Here is a 16,395-nt window from a genome sequence, read left to right on the forward strand (position 1 = left end):
CATAGAAAAGGATTTTGAATCTGTCTCTACACAGATGCAAATGTATGTAAAGAAGTGCCTAAGGTTAACTCAAGTTATTACATGATGACTACGTGATTAGCATAGTATGATCTATACCCTCAATGTGTTGTATATTTTGTCACTATCAACATAATAACTACTTAAGCAAGTGCAATAGTTGGATTATACTTGATCAGCAGTGAATCCGTGTAGTACAAGAGGATCCAAAACACAAAAAGTTGTTAATTCAATTGCAGTAAAATGGCAAAGCACACCCATGCCCAACAAAGATAACAAGTTAAACCAGAATATTTAGTATTTCCATTTCACAATGCATGGCACACAATCCCAAATCAAATGAAGAAGGATTTCTTGTAAAAAGCATCAGCATAGTCTCTACATTAAAATAAAGTAAATCATCAATGTCCCACATGGTACTGCTAAAAATATGTGCTATATATTCAAATATATGTTACTGTTATCTGAAAAAGAGTCTACTTTGTAATTGAAGTGTTATAAAACAATTGTCATATCCAAAAAATAAGCCGTTGATACTACTTTGTAATTCATTTACAAAATGTTGTTACATGAATAATCCAATGTATGATAATTTCTTTCAATTTAAGAGTATTAAGCTTTTGCAATTTCCAACCCAAAAAATACATTAACGTATTCCCTAAATCCATCATCATTAGCCAAAAAATAAGTTTCTCTAATCTTGTGAAAGGTGTGGCAGGTGAGCAAGCTGTCAGACCCGGCTTGATGGCACTTCCCAGCAACTCGGTCTACGTGAAGTGTGTCAGCCACCTTCTCCAAACCGCCATAGAGGCCATCGCAGAACCTCATCACATGCTTCACATCGTAAGTATTTCCCCCAAGCAGCTCTTTCACAAGCTCTAAGAACTCCTCCAAGCGCGTCGGAAGAACACGCCACATCAGAATCTTCACCAAATATCCAATATCATAAGCACCATGGAATGTGACCCATGTCAGTGCTTTGTTGAACAGCAGCCCGGATGCTGCTGCCAACTTCGCAAAATGCACCGAAGAAACTCCAGCCACTGCATTGCGTGCAAAGTTGATGCCCTGGCTGCGTAGGAGTGCCACAGAGTCCTTTGCGTGAATGTCACGCATGAGGTTGAAGTCTCGGAAATTGAACTGCCAGATGTAGTGAGTTCTGTTGTTGGTTCCTAGGTCAGGGAGGTTGCCGTGCTCATCGGAGAGAGTGAGTCCAAGCTGGATGATTTTGAGCGCGTCCACATTGGCCTTCATGACTTGGTAAGTTTCCTCAGGAACAAGACTCCGGTAGTTCTTGTTGCGGGGCCGGATTACTACGCCGGGGAATTCAGTGTCGATAGAGACAAATCGATATTTGTCAATAAGGCTGCTTATGATTTGGAACTCGGAATCAGCGTTGGCAGCCCACACTTGCCTGATCACAACCGAACTGTTGGGACTGGGCTCTAGAAGTGGCAGCCGTTCCACAAACCTTGGCTGAGCAGCGCCATAAAAGGGCGGAAAACCAACAACCATGGGCGGTGGGATAAGAAAAACTCTAGGTGGTTGTTGAAGTTGTTCTCGTTCATCATGGATCCTCGTCATTGTTGTATATATGGTCGTCATACTCTGTATTACTGAACCCTGGAAAGCAACAACTCTGTTAACTTCTTAGAAATTGAGAAAAAAGATAGAACAAAAGTCTGATTGTTGATCACGTAAGAAGAATAGAAGAGGAAACCAAGATTTTATAAACTAACCGTTTGTTCGACAATATAATAAGCACCAAGAAGACCTTTTGTTGGACAATACAGTATGAAAGAAGCAAGGAGAGCTACGAGGATTACCAAATCTGAAAGACTTTATATCATTGAAGTTTCTTTTAAAGAAGCAGAAGTTCCAAGAATAAGGAGTCAGGTTCCGTTAAAACTTAAAAGAAACAAAAAAAGGTAAGTAGAAGCTGTCAAGTTATAGTCGTGAATTTTAGAATGCACGTTATAACACTAAGACACTAAATTCCTAGTAAATTTAGGATTTTCACTTACATATTTGTTCATACCCTGGCCCAATAAATAGGGCCCAAGATCTAAGCAAAGAAGCCCAACCCAAAGGGTTGGCCCTCCTCCAGTACCAGCCTTCGTCCCAGAAGTCGGTACTAAACACGACCTGCTCCAAAGAAGTCGGATACGAGGGTTAGCTGGCAGATAACACTCATTCGAATGAGTAACTGCCCCTAGAAACTCTCTAACCACTTCAAGGAGCCATATCTTAACCTCCCTAAGATATGGGAACGGTTATCCGCCTAAAGAGGTGGCACTACTTCAGCGGTGGTTATTGGTTCACCACTATAAATACCCTGACTTCTCTCAGGTATCACTAAGTCCAATACATTCTAAACTTGCTTATACCCTTGCTAACTTAGGCATCGGAGTGTCTTTGCAGGTACCACCCCCCATTCTTTCACACGTGCAAGTCGGACGGAAGAACACCGAGTTTCGGGCAAACGCGATAGTCTCCTCCCTCACACGTTTGGGCCTACCAACGTCATCCGGCCCACCAATCTCTGGTTACCCACCGTAACATTGGCGCCGTTGCCGGGGATCCGAGAGATCAACCAGTGATGGCGGAAAGATCCCCTGAAGAAAGTCATGTGGAGACAGATTCTGATCAAGAGAATTTGAACACCGGAAACAATGAAGCAGATCAGAACCTCCACCAGGAAGCTAATGATCAACATAGGGAAGGCACCTCCGGAATCAAAAATCCGAAGGTGAACTCCTCGGAAGGGCGCGAATCAGAAAAAGAAGGACCCTCCCACACTAGTGAGCTTATGGGATTAATCCATAGCCGCCTCGAGCAGCTAGAACAGGAGCGGGAACGACAAAAGGAAGCTGAAAAGAACCTAAAAGAGGAGATGGAGCGACGAAAAGAGTTAGAAAGAAAACTCTTAAAATTAGAATCCTCCCTCAAAAGTCGGAATTCCCACGGCGATAGAGAAGATTCTCCCTTAGGAGAGAAAGATCCGTTTAGCGAGGACATAATGAGGGCAAAAGTTCCGAGAAACTTTAGAAGCCCCGATATGGACCTCTACGATGGAACCACCGATCCAAAGCATCATCTGAGCAACTTTAAAAGTCGGATGTATCTGACCGACGCTTCTGACGCTACGCGATGCAAAGCTTTTCCGACAACCTTGTCAAAAGCAGCGATGAAGTGGTTCGACAGCCTCCCTCCGAGGTCAATTACCAGTTTTGAAGACCTCTCAAGAAAGTTCTTGATGAGGTTCTCCATCCAGAAGGATAAAGTAAAGCATGCACCAAGTCTCCTGGGAATAAAACAGGAGGTCGGAGAGTCCTTACGGGCCTATATGGAAAGGTTCAACAAAGCATGTTTGGAGATTCAAGACCTGCCCACCGAAGCAGTCATCATGGGGCTAGTCAATGGTCTTAGAGAAGGTCCCTTCTCACAGTCCATATCAAAAAGACACCCCGCCTGTTTAAATGATGTACAGGAAAGAGCCGAAAAATACATCAATATGGAAGAAAGCTAGGCTAAGAGACCCAAGTTTGCGACTCGGGCACCCTCCCTCAACGAAAGAGAGGGAGAGGGAAGCGAAGAAGAAGGAAGAGCTCGGCCTTGATAAGCCAAGAAAATATCACTCTTATACTCCATTGAAAGTCCCTGTAGTGGATGTATACAGAGAAATTTGTAACACCGAAAGGCTGCCTCCCCCCAGACCTATTAAGAATAAAAAAGGGGGAAGTCGCGGGGATTACTGTGAGTACCATAAGATATATGGGCACTCTACAAACGACTGTTACGACCTTAAAAATGTGATAGAAAAGCTGGCCAGAGAAGGTCGGCTTGACAGATATCTCATAGAAAGGTCGGACAGTCATGGAAAAAGAAAGCGAGATGATATGGACAAAAGAGACCCACCACTGCAAACTCCGGAAAGACATATCCATATGATCTCAGGAGGGTTTGCAGGAGGGGGACTCACGAAATCCTCTCGTAAGAGACACCTCAAGAGAGTGTACCAGGTTGAAGAGGGGTCCTCCGACCTCCCAACCATTTCATTCACAAAGGAAGATGGGCGAGGAATAATCCCTGGGCACGACGACCCAGTGGTAATCACCATGATCCTGGCAAATGCCCATCTACACAGAACACTAGTAGACCAAGGAAGCTCGGCGGACATCCTATTCAAGCCCGCCTTCGACAAGCTAGGTTTAGATGAGAAAGAGTTGAGAGCCTACCCCGACACCTTGTACGGACTAGGTGACACGCCAATAAAGCCACTAGGATTTTTGCCCCTCCACACCACCTTTGGAAAGGGGGAGAAATCAAAGACTCTGAGTATAGACTTCATAGTCATCGACATGGGGTCGGCCTATAATGCTCTAATCGGCAGAGCTACCCTTAATCGACTCGGAGCGGTGGTATCGACACCCCACCTTTGCATGAAATTCCCGACCCCAGCAGGGATAGCAACGGTGAAGGGAGATCAGAAGCTAGCAAGAAAATGCTACAACGAAAGCCTAAACCTGAGAGGAAAAGGCAAAGAGGTTCACACAATAGAGCTCGGTGGAGCAAGGATTAAAGAAGAGCTGCGACCCCAGCCCGGGGGAAAAACCGAGGAGATTCAGGTCGGCGAAGAGGAAGGAAAAAAATACTCACATAGGAGCCAACCTAAGGGAAACCTTAAGACAAGGGTTGACTAAGCTCCTAAAAGATAACTCCGATCTCTTCGCCTGGAAGGCCTCCGACATGCCTGGGATAGACCCCAAGCTCATGTCTCACAAGCTCTCGGTCTACTCAGGGTCCCGACCTGTGCAACAGAGAAGACGCAAGCTCGGCCCAGAACGAGCCCTAGTAGTAGAAGAACAAGTGCAGGCGCTCCTAGAAGCCGGCTTCATCAAAGAAGTCAAATACCCAACATGGCTAGCCAATGTAGTGCTAGTCAAAAAACAAAATGGCAAATGGAGAATGTGCGTCGACTACACCGACTTAAATAAGGCATGTCCCAAGGACCCTTATCCACTACCAAGCATTGATGCCCTAGTAGACTCTAGCTCGGGTTATCAATACTTGTCGTTTATGGACGCCTACTCGGGATATAACCAAATCCCGATGTACGAACCAGACCAGGAAAAAACATCATTCATCACGCCCAGAGCTAACTTTTGCTACGTGGTCATGCCATTTGGATTGAAAAATGCAGGGGCCACATATCAGAGGCTGATGAACAAGGTGTTTTCCCCTCACTTAGGAAACTTAATGGAAGTATACGTCGACGATATGTTGGTAAAGACCAAGAAGGAAGTCGACCTCTTGTCTGACCTCTCACAAGTCTTCGACACCATAAGGTTGCACGGGATGAGACTAAATCCTGCAAAGTGCGCCTTCGCAGTGGAGGCAGGAAAATTTCTAGGATTCATGCTAACACAAAGAGGGATTGAAGCCAATCCCGACAAGTGTAGAGCTATCCTAGAGATGAAAAGCCCGACTTGTTTGAGAGAGGTCCAACAGCTGAATGGCCGACTAGCAGCTCTCTCCAGATTTTTGGCAGGATCAGCACTAAGATCCCTTCCGCTGTTCTCCCTACTGAGAAAGGGGCATCAGTTTGAGTGGACTCCCGAATGCGAGGAGGCGTTCCAGGAGTTCAAAAAGTTTTTGAGCCAGCCTCCTATCTTGACCCGACCTATAGCCGGAAAAGACCTCATCCTATACCTCTCCGTGGCAGACAGGGCTGTCTCAGCAGCCTTGATAAGAGAAGAGGAGGTCAGGCAACACCCAATCTACTTCATCAGTAAAGTTCTACAGGGCCCTGAGCTAAGGTACCACAAATTAGAAAAGTTCGCCTACTCCTTAGTAATAGCCTCTCGAAGGCTACGGCCTTACTTTCAGGCTCACACAATAAGAGTCCGCACGAATCAACCCATGAAGCAAATCCTCCAAAAAACGGATATTGCAGGAAGAATGGTACAATGGGCAATAGAGCTCTCCGAGTTCGACTTAAAGTATGAAACTCGGACGGCGATTAAAGCCCAGTGCCTCGCCGACTTCGTTGCCGAATATGCAGGGGATCAAGAGGACAAACCGACTACTTGGGAACTCTATGTGGATGGATCCTCCAATAAAACAGGAAGCGGCGCAGGTATAATATTGGTAGATGAAAGGGGAACCCAGATAGAAGTTTCCCTCAAGTTCGAATTCCCAGCTTCAAATAATCAGGCAGAATACGAAGCCTTGATCGCAGGATTGAAGCTGGCTGAAGAGGTCGGTGCTACGAAAGTGATGGTATACAGCGACTCCCAAGTGGTGACCTCTCAAATAAGTGGGGAGTACCAGGCAAAAGACCCAACTATGAAAAGGTACTTGGAGAAAGCCTCGGAACTCTTGGGGCGCTTTGCAGAAACCGAGGTGAAGCACATAACTCGGGATCTAAACAGCAGAGCAGACGCCCTATCCAAGCTAGCAAGCACCAAGCCAGGAGGAAATAACAAAAGCCTGATTCAAGAGACTCTCCAGGAACCTTCAGTGGTAAAAATGGAAGACACACTAGAAGTCCTTGAAGTGGTCGGATTGAACCTCGGATGGATGAACCCCTTAGTCGAATACCTAAAATTCGACATCCTCCCTAAGGAGGAAAAAGAAGCCCAAAAAATCCGAAGGGAAGCACAACACTATACCTTGGTGAAAAATGTTCTCTATAGAAGGGGGATATCAACACCATTGCTAAAGTGTGTGCCGACCTCAAAAACCACTGAGGTGTTGGAGGAGGTACACAGTGGAATCTGCGGGAATCATCTCGGAGCCAGGTCATTGGCCAGGAAAGTGATCCGAGCAGGATTCTACTGGCCAACCTTGCAGAAAGATGCCACAGAATTTGTGAAAAAGTGCCAGCCATGTCAAATGCATGCAAATTTCCACGTGGCTCCCCCAGAAGAGCTCATTAGTATCACTTCTCCATGGCCCTTTGCAAAATGGGGAATGGATCTGTTAGGTCCTTTTCCCCAGGCGCCAGGACAAGTTAAATACCTAATAGTGGGAATAGATTACTTCACAAAGTGGATAGAAGCAGAACCACTGGCCACCATCACTGCACAAAGAAGTCGAAGGTTCCTCTACAAAAATATCATCACAAGGTATGGGATACCTTACTCCATCACTACAGATAATGGGACCCAGTTCACTGACTCCACCTTTAGAAGCCTGGTAGCCAGTATGAAAATAAAACACCAGTTCACCTCGGTGGAACACCCACAAGCCAACGGGCAAGCCGAAGCAGCCAACAAAGTCATACTGGCAGGACTGAAGAAAAGATTACAAGATGCGAAAGGAGCTTGGGCTGAAGAGCTCCAACAAGTACTATGGGCTTACAGAACAACACTCCAATCCGCCACTGGAGAAACGCCCTTCCGACTAGTCTATGGCGTAGAAGCAATGATCCCAATAGAGATCAATGAGCGAAGCCCAAGAGTGATTTTCCACGACGAGATCAGGAATATACAGGGGCACAAAGAAGAGCTCGACCTGCTCCCTGAAGTCCGAGAAGAAGCTCAAATAAGAGAAGCAGCGCTAAAACAAAGGATGACTACAAGATACAACAAAAAAGTCATTCGAAGGAATTTCACCCCTGACGACTTAGTCTTAATCAGAAACGACATTGGAGTCAACAAATCTGGGGAGGGAAAGCTCGCTGCTAATTGGAAAGGACCATACAAGATCGAGGAGGTCTTAGGAAAGGGCTATTATAAGGTGACCGACTTAGGCGGCACCGAGTTACCAAGGTCATGGCATGCTTGTAATATGAAAAGGTACTACAGCTAAGAAGCGAACTCTACTCCCTGATGTACTCTTTTCCCAGCTTCATGATTTTTTCCCAGAATCAAAGGGTTTTTTCTGGAGAAGGGTTTTTAACGAGGCATCATAGTAGGGGCTAAGGGAAATAAATTATCAAAAGCCCTTAGTAGCAATAAGGTACCTCCTCAATTAATAAAGATCTTTTTCATTTTAAATATCTCTTTTAAATTCCCTTTTTATTTTTCCTTCTACGAAACGCGCCGATTTAAGCTCGACAAAACGTGAAAATCCCATGAACCGACCTAGATGGTCGTCAGGATAAAACGACGAGGTACAAATCGGCGTAAAGAGGCTATAGAAGTCGATCATGATAAACTCGGAAGCAATCCGACTCATAGGTCGGAAAACGAAGCCGAGTAAAGCTAAAATGAATCGCAAAAGTAGCCTAAGTCACGAAAAACTCAATAAAACAAAATTGAGTACTAGGAATAACAAAAAGAGATAAGGAAAAACTACGAAAGAAAAGCAGGCAAGCCCCAAAGAAAAGGTTTTTTTTCCTAGAAAAGATCAAGGAGTCAAAAGAACCACGAACAGAAAAAGCATGCGCACATAAGGTAACTCAAAACCCTTATCCAAAAAAGGGTACTTATTTTTTAACTTACAATAACCCTTATAAAAAGGGGTATCATAAAGTGTTTTGTTTACGGCCCTAAAAGGCCAAAAAATTGTTCAAACACTACCAAAATAAATAAAGAGTTTAAAAAAGAGGGGCCCACAGGCCGGGCCCCAATAGCCAAAATCACTTCTCAAGAGGATCACCACCAGCAGAGTCAGGGGGAACACCAGAAGCAGGAGTCGAAGAGGAAGTCGGAGGAGCGGTAGAGGAACTCGGAGCATCCTTGGAACGAGGAGGGGACTCTATGATCCTCTGACCCCGAGTCTTTAAATCAGACTCAGACTCCACCACGGGGACAGGAGGATCCACGATGGCACCATCAACTACAATCTTATCAGGGTCCAAAGGAGAAAGGTCCAAGTCAGGAGCAATAACTCCGACCTGTTCCTTGAAAATCCTCCAAGCCTCGTCAGCACCATCCGCAATAGAGTCCTCCAACTCGGTATAGGCCTTCCGAGCGTTCAGCAAGTCATTCTTTACAGACACAAGATCAGCAAACAAACTGTTGTAGCTGGCTTGCGCTGCTTTCCTCAAATCCATCTCCATGTTGCACTGGGCTTGCAACTTCTTCCCCTTCTCTCTGAGGCTGTCCCTCTCCTCCGTCAGTTTGGCGACTTTCCCCTCCAACTCCTTCTCATGCTCCTGATATATACGAAGCCTACCCTCCAGCTCCTCGACCCTCGAGGTCGTCCCTAAAGAGCTGATGGGAGTCTTCTCAAATATATCCAAGAGTTTGCCACAAACCCCCGCCATCTTGAGACTCTCCTCAACCACAGTAGTGAGGTAGTGCCGAACAGAGACATCATCCATACTCATACGAGCATGAGGATAGATGTTCTTTCGGACGAACGCAAGAGCGTCCGCCTCACCAGTAGCGCCAGACTCTAAGGTCTTGCACTTCTTTGGCTCTGGTTCAGGAGTAGGTCGGACGGGAGGGGGCGGCAGAGAAGAAGCAGAGGAAGAAATTACAATAGGTTGAGAGGAAGTCCCGACGTTCCGAGGAGGAGGAGGGGGAGAGACAACCATTCTAACACCTCCAGACCTGGCTCGAGACTTTGCCTTGGCTTCCTGAACCCTCTGGTAAGACTCTTGAGCATTTTTCTTTGCCATCTCTGCAAAAACAAAATGGTAGCTAAAATCAGACAAAGTCGGTAAAAGAAATCGCAAGTCGGAAATAAGCAAGAAGTGCAAAAAGCTACCTAATTGTGGTTGGACAAAGGCCGGCGACCCCTGGAGAAATTTTTTAGTATCCAAGTATGGGGCCCTCCCCCACACTTCTCGGAGGAACCCCACAATGGCTACCTCGACCTCATTTAGGTCATCTAGACCATATTTCTCGCAGGGGGAGGCCTCCAGCCAATATAAAGGAAATCGGGGAGAGGAATGCTCATCCAGGAAAAAGGGGTGGTGACTCTCTACAGCTTGCACTTTGAAAAAGTAGTTCTTGAAGTCGTGAAAGGACTTGTCAAAAAGGGTAAAAAGCCTCCGACCTTGAATGGCTCGAAAGGACACCCACTGTTGCTTATTATTTAGCCCACTGAAGGGTTTGGTCATATGGAAAAGGTAAAAGAAAATCCTTAGAGAAGTCGGAAACTCTAGAGCCTGGCTGATAAATTGATAAATTTTTAGAAAACCCCAAGAGTTGGGGTGAAGCTGGGTGGGAGCCACTCGGCAATGACGCAATACAGACATTTCAAACTCTGAAAAAGGGAGGAAAACGCCCAAACGAGTGACCATACTCTCATACATAAAAAAGAAATGAGGGGCCGTCTCGTCAGCCCTCCCGAAACAAACCCGGTCTTCTGGACCCGGGACTACCAACTCGTACTTGGGCTCATCTTCTTCAGAAGTACAAATTCTATAGTGAGTACGAAGGTGGGTGATAAATTCAGTGTCAACGGAGGGCTCCTCCCCTAGAACCGTAACGTCTACCCACTGGGAGAGAGCATCTACGGAAGCCATTTTCTTTTCTTAAAAAAGGGGGTGACAAGAAACCTACAAAAGAAAAGAAAAATCAACACACGGTCTCTAAGGGAAGGGGCACGGAACTAAAGCCTACAAACCAAATCTACCTACAAGATAAAGGCACGCAAATAGAAAACATGTCACAGAAGGGAAAAAACTAACCTTTGAGTCTGAAATCAAGACAGGAGGAAGTAAGAACCTTCGAAACGCAACAATACAGCACGAACAAATGCAAGGGAAATTTGAAAGATTGCAGAAACGAAACAACGAAAGAGAGGGAAAGTATTTATAAAGACGTTAGGGGCATAATGGTAAAATGGGGGCAGTCATTAATGAAGATGCACCGTTACCAAGGCCATTAAATCTCTACGCACACCCCTAACGGACACGACGCTTGATTAGACGTAACTGTCAGAACCGAAAGGTCAAGAAAGATCACGTCGGTTCCTAAACCATCACGTCGGTCCTCCTGCAAATCGGCCAAAACCCCGAGTTGAATACTCGAACCCAACTCTTAAAAAGAAATGGGGCTCGAGTAGGGGCACTGTTCATACCCTGGCCCAATAAATAGGGCCCAAGATCTAAGCAAAGAAGCCCAACCCAAAGGGTTGGCCCTCCTCCAGTACCAGCCTTCGTCCCAGAAGTCGGTACTAAACACGACCTGCTCCAAAGAAGTCGGATACGAGGGTTAGCTGGCAGATAACACTCATTCGAATGAGTAACTGCCCCTAGAAACTCTCTAACCACTTCAAGGAGCCATATCTTAACCTCCCTAAGATATGGGAACGGTTATCCGCCTAAAAAGGTGGCACTACTTCAGCGGTGGTTATTGGTTCACCACTATAAATACCCTGACTTCCCTCAGGTATCACTAAGTCCAATACATTCTAAACTTGCTTATACCCTTGCTAACTTAGGCATCGGAGTGTCTTTGCAGGTACCACCCCCCATTCTTTCACACGTGCAAGTCGGACGGAGGAACACTGAGTTTCGGGCAAACGCGATAGTCTCCTCCCTCACACGTTTGGGCCTACCAACGTCATCCGGCCCACCAATCTCTGGTTACCCACCGTAACAATATTATTGCAAAATTGATTTTAAAATTAAAATATTTTTTGTTTGAAATAAAGAATATATCACATAATATCTTCACAGATATCATCTAGAAATAGTTTTGATTATATGATTATTTTCTTATTTAACTAGGAATATGGTTTTACCGTTATTGTACAATTATATGAAAAAATTATATTATTGAGTGACTCGTTCTTTTTAAACAAGTGTAATAACCCGTGTCATGCACATGATAAAACTGAAATTATAATTTTAAATTATTCTATTAAAATTAATTTGAATTGTAATAATTTAATTAATAAATAAATAATATGATGTGCATTATTCGTATTTTTTTAAATATAATATTAAATGTATTAACTCGAATATAGCTATTAAGTGTATAAAAATTATGTTTGAATTATGAATTCTCTAAATGAAATTATCCCGTTTAAAATATTTAAATTATGATTTCAATCGTAAACTACAATTATGATTTAAAAAATTTTTTGATATAATATTATATTTTTTTCTTCATTTTACTATTAATATGTTGATATTGCAAGTCTAAAATACAGTATTTTACTTAATCTTGACTGAAAAAGAAAATAGTTACGTGTTTCTATCATTTAATTTATTTAATACACAATGTGCTAACACTAACGATATTTTAAAAAATATATATATTGATAAAAATAGATATAATATAATTACAAATATAACATAAATAAATAAAATATATAAATAAATACGAAACCAATATATTTACTAATGTCTTTGTTAAATTTTATAAATTAGAGAATAAATTATGTATTCGGTTGCTTGGTGATCACATAAATGATCAAGTAATTGATTGTAAATTGATCTCATCGTGTACATCTTATTTTTTTCTCATTTTTGAATGAAAGCAAGAATTAAGGGAGTAAATAGTAATATATAAAGAAAAAAAATTTGCACCACAACACATGATTATAACCTAAAGAAATATTCATATTAAAATTTTACATACTGCAAATCATGAAAATCAATCACAATGTACTGGTCACTTTTCTCTATTTTTTTACCATGATATGAGTTTTTCTTTTCTAGTCAAGAATCTAATAACATCTAAGTGAACAAAAAAATTGAATTAAAAGTACTAAATTAAGGACAAATGAGTGAATAATATTTCGAACGTGTATAAAATAAAAAGAATTTACTTATTTATTTTATATTCAACGATAAAACTAACAATAGTATATTAATAAAAGGATATACCTTTAAAAAAGTCACAATACAATTTCAAATAATTTCATAAATAAATTATTAAAATTTTTGTCATCGATAAAATGATGCTATTATACAATTTTTTGGCAAAACTTAAAATCAAAAGGAAGATAATTTTGTGTGGGTTAATATAAATTAATTACGTACCAAATAGTAGAATCGTTTATTTGTTTGTTTCAATATATCAGCATGAGCAAGCAAATTAAAATGATTATCCAGAATTTTACGATCATCGACCAAATGTACTATACCTGACTCCATCTTAAAAGATATTTTGCACGTGTGTACAGTCAGAAGATACATTCCGCTTGATTTTTCAATTTCAAAATTTGAGAAGACATAGACTTTTCTTTCTACCAATTCATTCTCAAATATTTTTCTCAAATAATTTTTGATTGAACAATTAATTTTATCGTATTGCAAAATAAATTAAATATAAAAGCTATTAAAAAGAATTGTCTTTGACTTGATTGAACAATGAATTTTATCGTATTGCAAAATAAATTAAATATAAAAGCTATTAGCATTTACAAAGCTATTAAAAAGAATTGTCTTTGACTTGTAAAATGGTGTACTTATAAAATTAACTTAAAATATGAACTACAAATATTTATAAGAATTTAATTTTGATACACTGACAGTGTAAAGTAGTTTTACACGTGTATCTAATTACGTAATAACACATCAATAAAAATAAATACATTTCACATTGACCGCGTGCATGGTCATCTAAAAGAACGGATGTGATTGCACGACTATGTAAAACACTTTACACTGTCAGTGCATCAAAATTAAACTCTATTTATAAATTAAACTTAGCATTACTTGAAAAAATTTAGTAAATGAATCAATTAATCTTATCATCTATTAGAACTATTTCTATGTAAACCGTCTTACTATTGTCAAACTTGAATGGAACTTTTCATAACCTTATAATCCTTGTCTTTATTTTTCATATTTTCTCTTCGTATAATCTACTATAGGTGATACTATTAATAGGATTGTAGTCAATAGTCATTAAGTATGGAAAAAAAATAAAATAAAGACTATGTGAAAATTATAAATTTTTTAAATAATAAACATGAAAGAAAATTTACTGCTTATTATATATACTAATAATATATTAATAATTTTAAAAATTTACTAATAATAGTAATAGTTTAAAGATAATTTTACTATAGTTATAATAAATTTAGTTATTACTCTGAATAAATAAAATAAATAATATATTTGAAAACTAAAGAAAAAAAGATTAGCGGTAATTATATGTTTAGAATGTTCCCATGTTTTTTTTCATTTTTTTTATTTGCTATTCTTTCACTGCAATGTTAGATCAAAGAAACTCTAATTTAAAATATAATAATAAATATGTCATGTGATGAAAAAATTACAAATTATATATATATATATATATATATATATATATATATATATATATTGCTATATAGGGAGTTAATGCACAAAGATATGTTATCGTAATAAAATATTACACTATGAATAATTATATTTGTCAAGTAAATTTATTTATACCCTATATCTATTATATTATTTTATGTAAAATTAAAATCTACTCTTCTAATTTAATATTATATATATTTACTTCTTACATTGTCTAAAATTAAATTAGAATTATGTCTAAAGGCTTAACATGGTAACAGAATATAATTAATATCTAATATTTTAATAATTAAAAACCTAAAATAAGTTAATAGATAATAATAATTAATACCTAAAATATCATATATATATATATATATATATTGATATTGTCCAAAATTAAATTGAAATTATGTTCAAAGTCTTAATACCGTAATTGAGGTATAATTAATACCTAAAATTTTAATAAATAAATACCTAAAATAAGTTAATTAAATAACAACAATTAATACCTAAATTATTAAAAAATAATTTTTAATAAATGTGAGGAATAAAAATAAAAAAATTAATAAATAATATTAGTGTTTAAATGAAAGAGTTGATAAAGAATAATAATTATAAGTAAAAATAGTATTTTTATTTTGAAAAAAAATATACATAAGAAATTGTTTAATAATCCGTGCCATGTACACGATAATAAATTGTTCAATAATTCATACTATGCACGTGATAAGTTTGAAATTATAATTTTAAATGATTTTATTAAAATTAATTTAAATTGTAGTAATTGTGTTTATTTTTTCTTAATCTAGTGTTATATGTATCAACTCTAATATAGTTATTAATCATTTTTGTTAATATATTTTTTTCCTCTAAATTTATGATTTAAAATAACAATTATAAATATTAATAATTAAACAAATTATTATATTATAATTATTTACGTTTTATTCCCAAAATTGAAAACATACTATTTTTTTATTTAATGATTTTTTATTTATACTACCGGTATATATTAATCGATTAGTCAATAATTTTTTTATTCGTATGATATATTTATTTATTTTGTTTAAATAATTTTAAATATTTTTTTATTTAAGTACACATATATTAAGTCACATATATTAATTATTTTTTGATTTTTTTATTATAAATAATTTTTTTAGTCTACAATAATTATACTGATTTTGTTATTCCATTAATACCATCATATGCGTAATAATATTCATAAATCATACTAATTTCCATATATATATATATATATATATATTAGAATATATTTATTGTTTTATAGTTAATAATTTTTTTTATTTTTAGAATATATTTATTGTTTTAAATAATTCTAAATACTTCTTTATATTTATGTATATATATATTAATTGTATGTAAATATATTTAAATAGTATATATTAATTATTTTTTTTATCATAATTAATTTTTTTTAATCTATAATCATTCAATAATTTTTTTATTCTTTATTATTAATCGTATGTGTAATTTTTATAAATTACAATAATTTCTTTATTTATCTATACATATTTATTAATTTTATTAAATAATTCTAAATATTTGTTTATATATATATATATATATATATATATATATATATATAAATTTAAGTCATATATGCTAATTATTTTTTATATATATATGATTATTTTTTTATTCTACAATCGAGTAATAATTTTTTATTTTTTATATCCATGCATATTCCCCAATTTCTTTTCATATGTATGATTAACAATTTTTTTTAAATGGTGATATTTTAATTTTTTTCTTTCACGTATTTTTATATATTAGTAAGAAAGCAAAACCACGTGTTGTGACTCTTTTTTCTTTTTCACGCCTTAATCTTAATTAATCAATCTTGTGGTCAAAACAGATGTTAGTTAATCTTAATTAAATTTTTAATCATTCTAATTTATTGATGAATTACATTTCTTTTAATAATTACATTACTAATCTGAAATATAAAAAAAAAAGGTGATACATATATAAAAAAAGAAAACAAACTTAAAAAAATCATATTAAAAAGTTTAAAAATAACATATCCATAAAGAATAATCATAATATATAAATTGAGACCACAATTTAAATTTCTCTAAAACTAATTTAATCAACTACCAATATTAGAACTAAATTATTTAAATAATATTTAATCTATTCTAATCCTTAGATACATATAGATTAGAGTCATTCTCGTAACAACCAACCGAAATAACATCATAAGATTGAATACTTAGAATCGGTAC

The 16,395-nt window shown here is 37.7% G+C and overlaps 1 pseudogene across 1 annotated transcript; it reads right to left on the reverse strand.

Annotated features, from left to right (window-relative positions):
• Nucleotides 1-630: 630 nt before the first annotated feature.
• Nucleotides 631-1,880, reverse strand: LOC107632726 (putative CCR4-associated factor 1 homolog 11 pseudogene; annotated as a pseudogene). Its single transcript, XR_015907519.1, has 2 exons — nucleotides 1,758-1,880; nucleotides 631-1,641 (listed from the first exon to the last, which is right to left on the reverse strand). The product of XR_015907519.1 is annotated as a putative CCR4-associated factor 1 homolog 11 pseudogene (transcript).
• Between the last annotated feature and the right edge of the window lie 14,515 nt (nucleotides 1,881-16,395).

Source organism: Arachis ipaensis, chromosome B3 (genome assembly GCF_059453495.1).
Source record: "Arachis ipaensis isolate K30076 ecotype BB chromosome B3, ASM5945349v1, whole genome shotgun sequence".
NCBI classification, from domain to species: Eukaryota; Viridiplantae; Streptophyta; class Magnoliopsida; order Fabales; family Fabaceae; genus Arachis; species Arachis ipaensis.